This window comes from Salvelinus namaycush, chromosome 13 (genome assembly GCF_016432855.1).
Source record: "Salvelinus namaycush isolate Seneca chromosome 13, SaNama_1.0, whole genome shotgun sequence".
Classification (NCBI taxonomy): domain Eukaryota; kingdom Metazoa; phylum Chordata; class Actinopteri; order Salmoniformes; family Salmonidae; genus Salvelinus; species Salvelinus namaycush.
Genome location: NC_052319.1, coordinates 22,858,025 through 22,864,214, shown reverse-complemented (window position 1 = coordinate 22,864,214; position 6,190 = coordinate 22,858,025).

Here is a 6,190-nt window from a genome sequence, read left to right as displayed (position 1 = left end):
TTTTTCATGCGCACGACCGAGAGAGTGCCTTTCTTGTTTACCTTTTATATTGACAACGTTATTGTCCGGTTGAAATATTATCGATTATTTAGGCTAAAAACAACCTGAGGATTGAATATAAACATCGTTTGACATGTTTCTATGAACTTTACGGATACAATTTTTGGATTTTTTTACTGAAGAAAACGGGCGAACAAAACGGAGGTTTTTGGATATAAAGAGACTTTATTGAACAAAAGGAACATTTATTGAGTAAATGAATGTCTGCTGAGTGCAACCATATGAAGATCATCAAAGGTAAGGGATTCATTTTATCTCTATTTCTGACTTGTGTAACTCTTCTACTTGGCTGGTTACTGTTTGTAATGATTTGTCTGCTGGGCTATGTTCTCAAATAATCGTAAAGTATGCTTTCGCCGTAAAGCATTTTTTAAATCTGACACCGTGGTTGGATTCACAAGAAGTTAATCTTTAAACCTATGTAAAATATGTTTTGTTTTCTGAATTTTTATAATGAGTATTTCTGTATTTGAATTTGGCGCCCAGCAGTTTCACTGGCTGTTGAAGTGGGACGCTAACGTCTCACGTACCCAAGAGAGGTTAAAAAGTAGTAAGTAGTTGCAAAGTTGCTAATTAGCTAAAATGCTAAATTTGTCTATCATGTGATTCAAACACACAACATTTTGGCTGCTAGACTTTCGCGTATACACCTACCCATCCTCCCCAACCAACCTCCCTCCTATTGTTTCTGCCTTAATAACTTACTGCCTTCATCTGTGATTGAAATGCACTGTATAAAAATAAGTGTGGTGGACACCATTTTTTCTTTTTCTTTTTCTATCACCAATTTAGCAAAAGTAATTTGTGTCTATTTCACGATAATTTGTGATCGTAGATTGGTCCTTCCACATGGTGTGTGGACGTCACAGGTTGACGTGCACTGCAAACGATCATGTTTTGTGTGTATTCACGTGCCCATGCACACATACTCCACACTAAGACAGAAACTGATCCATAAGGTGCCACTCTGCTGCTGAACCTCCCCCTATCTCCCCCTCCTCCTATTGTGCATCTCCTTGTTGTGTGCACACTTACTGTATGATGTCAGAGTTGCTAGGCAACCTTGTGAGCAAGCCAGAATCCCTCTCTGCACAGAGGGGAGGCCCTATCCTATTGATTGGCAAGTGCTTCTGTCTCCCCCTCGGCCCCTCCACTTCCCTTACCCTACCCTTTCTCCTTCCCCCGGATGCACACACACACACACACACACACACACACACACACACAACCAGCTCCACTCCTCTCTTTGTCCTCCACCTCTACTGTAGGTCTCCAATCTCCAAGCATGCATGTTCTACGTCTGAACTAGCCTTGCTGCAGCCTCATTATCACAGTGTAGTAGTGGTAGTGCTCTGCAGAGCTGAGAGACGAGAGGCCGAGGGCTACGGGACAGAAGGGTGAGGGTTTGCCGACCACCATGGACAAGCACCCTCTCCCTGCCTGTTTCATTAGGCTTACACTATGACCAAAGCCGGCAGCAGGCAATGATCAGCTAGTGGGAAATCTGATTTTCAAAATGTTGATGCCATATTTATAATTATATATAATACATGCAACAAATGTTCCACCAACAGGTTTTTGTGACAATGCAATAAACAAAGCACACTGACTTTGGATGCTTCAATATCATGGTTTGCATTTTCAACACCACAATAAATAGACTAGTTCAATCTCGACAAGCAGAAAATAGGTCCCTCCTTACCTTGTCGGTATCTCTGAATGTCATTAATATTTGGGGTGTTTGGTAACAGATGTCTCTTTCCATTCATCAAATGCCCGCTGCACAGTTTAGATTGATTAGTTGATTTTATTTGTCAGTAAAAAAAAATGCATAAATACAAAGAGTAAAAAAAAAACAAATGACCGGGATTGCACATTATAGTCAGGGACTTATTTCCATCGGGGTCCCTATTTCTTTTTACATCAGTACATGCAATTACATAGATACAGAAACATTACAGAGATACAGATACATTCATGAGATACAGACAAAAAAGTTATAATGTTCACACATTAGCCAGCTGTAGACATTCTATTTAAAAGTGGTTATGGTTGGTATGGTTTTGAGTTGCTTTGTTCCACTCAACCGCACTGGTATATTTAAAACAGTGAATATTAGAGTCTCTGGCTCTGGTATTATGCTCTAACAAATGTCTCTAACAAATGAAAAATAGTTGGATAAGTACCTGGGGGCTGAGTCCGTGATAAGTCTGTGGACCAGACCAAGTTGAATCAATTGGGGAGCCTAATAAATACAACAACAAAAAATACAAAACAAGTTTAATAAATACTACTTTTTTCCCACAGATAGACAGCCTAAAATGCTCCACCTCCAGATGAGTATGAGAGGAGAGTTTACAATTCTTGTTTTGGCTGGTCTGTAGCTTATTCTTTAGATGTTTAGGGCTGCTGGTGAACAATTATGTGCAGGCATAATCAAAGTGACACTGGACTAGTGCACTTGCCAGAGTCCTTAGGGTGTCTGTAGGTTTCCGTCCAATTGGCGACAAATTTCCATGCGAATATTCTAAAATCTGCATAAAAACAATATGCGCATTTTCCAATCAGAGTTGTTTCCATCCAATTGACATGTGGATAAATCTCTGAGTAAATATGTAGTGCACATAAAAATAACTTTATTGCATAAATTCCCAGGTACCGAATAAAAAATACAAGTTAAATGGGTTTCCATCGCATTTTAATCTCTAGGCCTACTGATGGTTTTGTCACAAAAAATGTTGCATAGGTACAGCGAGTGTGCCCACTCTGGTATTACACATGTGCTCCAGCGAACAGCTCGCAGATACAATGCAGGTATAGCCTACTACATGATGAGATAATTATGGACAAAAGTGTTTTTCATGTTTTTTTTGTATTTTTTTTGTCAAACGGTAGCCAAGCATCAATCATCATGTCACCAGAATAAGACCCTCAATATTTATTGAAAGGAGCATCTAGCTCATCACCGTGCACTTTCACCACCCTGTGAAGTTCATAATCATTTGTTTAATCTAGCCTAATATATTACACGCTTTTCCATGATGTTGTGACCTTTTTATCCGACATGTACTTTACTCACATAAAAAGGTTGGATGGAAACCAGGTTAATATCAGGCCATTTTGAGGATGCTGCAATTATATTTTGGACGAACGTGTGCATGCTTACAGGAGACATTTGAAGTAGCCTAATCAGATTAAAACATTGTGACTGGTTGTGATTATACCACATATAAAATGTAACACATTTGAAAAGTTAAACGGCAAATATTTTGGCTATATTGAAGCATTAGGTTCTAGGTGTGTGAGGAAAAGCTGCTTGGATTGGAGAGGAGGCAGAGCGCACCTTAAGCTTTCCTGAAAAACTGGGCCTACCAGGTTATATAGGACGACTTGGGTCATGATGGAATGATGATCTGCAACAGACAGAGCATCTCAGTATCAGAAGTAAAAATACAGCCAGACTGGCCTGGTACTTTACCTTTCTAGACCTATAAACTGTCAAGACTACTGATCCATAAGGTGCCACTCTGCTGCTGAACCTCCCCCTACCTCCCCCTCCTACCTCCCCCTCCTCCTATTGTGCTTGTTGTGTGCACACTTACTGTATGACGTCAGAGTTGCTAGGCAACCTTGTGAGCAAACAGAATCCCTCTGCACAGAGGGGAAGTCCCATCCCGTTGATCGGAAAGTGCCTCTGCCTCCCCCTCGGCCCCTCCCATCATTTCCCCTACCCTACCCTCTCTCCTTCCCCCGGATTCATGCACACACACACACACACACACACACACACACACACACACACACACACACACACACACACACACACACACACTCCAAGCATGCATGCTCTACGTCTGAACTAGCCTTGCTGCAGCCTCATTATCACAGTGTAGTAGTGGTAGTGCTCTACAGAGATGAGAGATGGGAGGCTGAGTATAAACTTAGAAGTGGTAATATCCACTCTCCTTTCCTCTCTTTTTTCTTCGCAAAATCAAGTCTAAATGGCTGAACAACTTACTGCAGTCCATTAGAACACTAAATAGATAGAGGAGGTCTGGCAAAAGGATGGTTAGATTGATTCTCTGTGTCTGTGTGGGCTTTTTTCTCATTGGCTTTTGTCAAGTTTCTGACTCAGAAATAATAAGGGTTGCACGTTGCTCATTGCATGATTCATTCAATCATCAGGGGGGACCACAAGACCTGACTCTTCTTCCTGTGGAACAACTTAAAAATAGAAGCCTTACTCATACCACTCACAGGTCATGTTTTGTCATTGTCCTGCAGACTGGGGGAGGTGTGTATCAAAAGGATTCCCCGATTCCTATTCTGTATAATTGAGCAGTGAAGGCATCATGGTTTGCATTTCGCATATACACATGCATCATATTCATTCTCTGATTTTTGGGGGAACTCCAAGTAAGTAACAAGAGAACATTTTCTTGTGAAATGACACACGCGCACGCACCTACATACACATACACACACACACACACACACACAGACAACCAGCTCCACTCCTCTCTCTGTCCTCCACCTCCACTGTACGTCTCCAATATCCAAGCATGCATGCTCTGCTGCTGCACCATTATCACATGCCACCCTTTAACGTTGTATGGATGAGGGTAGTTATCAGGTACGACAGGACTTTCATTTTGGATCAACACCTTTTTCCCCCTGTCTGCCTGTGTCACGACCTCCGCCGAAGTCGGTCCATCTCCTTGTTCGAGCGGCGTTCGGAGGTCGGCGTCGCCGGCCTTCTAGCCATCGCCGATCCACCTTTCATTTTCCATTTGTTTTGTCTTGTCTTCCCACACACCTGGTTCCAATTCCATAATTACATGTTGGTTATTTAACCTTCTGTTTCCCCCATGTCCTTGTCCGGAATTGTTTATTGTAAATGTATGTGCACGTTATGTCTGGCGTGTGAAGGGTTTTGTCCCATTGTATATATTGTTTTTTGTTCACGGTGATTTTTATTATTAAACTGCGCCGTTGTAACACAGTCTTTGCTCTCCTGCGCCTGACTTCTCTGCCGCCAGTATGCACTCATTAGAGCCTATGACTGGCTGTGAGACAGAGGAGAGAAAGGAGAGACTGTTAGGCTACACATGGAGATTGTTTGTTTGGTCTATTTTAGTATATTTACAAAGTACATGACCGCAGGCTGACCAGTTTTGAACACATTTCTGTTTTTAGACTTCCTTCCAGGCTTTATTATCCAATAATTGGGATTCATACTTTCTTTATTTCATTTTCTTTCTTTTTTTTGCCTTCCACGTACATTCTCAAACCCATAGCACCTTTATTCAACTCATCTGTTTACAGAAACAGTATGGCCGAGTCTGGGAAAATGCCAAGAAATGTCACTGTCTGAATGTGACACTGCGGGGCTTCACAGTTGGGTTTTTACATCCATTCACCCTTGAGATAGGCCTACACAAACTCAAATCTTCATTAGTCTAAGTGTATTCAATTCAATTAGTCTATATTTAGCCAGGATAGTCCACTCAGCAATTTGTAAAGTAATGGCATAACCAGGTGTCGACCTGAGAAAAAGTCATACTTATAGAACTTGAGCAATGGATATTGATTGATTCATCGAGTCATTTGTTAAGAACTGAAAGGCAGGAAAACTGAGACGTGACCTCGCTAGCTCCAAATATGATGAATTCCATATATTCCACTAGCTTGGTACTCTCAAAGGAATATGGTAATATTCTATTTTTTGGGACTCCGAGTTGGAAGTAAACTGTTCCTGTGGGGAAACATATTCATATTTATTGCTGTTATGGGAGAGTAACAGAAATTCGCCAGCCATGATTAATGGACAAACTGAAAAATGATCTGAAACTCTGGATCACATTAATGATCAAAATGAACAGGAAAGAATATATTGTACCTCAGGTTTGATAAAGCTGTGCCAGGCTAGCTTGACAGATGTAACCTGGCCCAGTGCTGGCAAAGTACTGCCCAAATCAAAACACCAACTGGGCACTTTAATTATATCGGGACACTAACACCCACCTGGCTCCCTGCCAGGCTCCCTCAAATAGTAAGAATATTTTGGATGAGCACACACACAAGCTCAGACAATCTGCTCTCAAATGACTTTCCAGGAACTGGATGATTT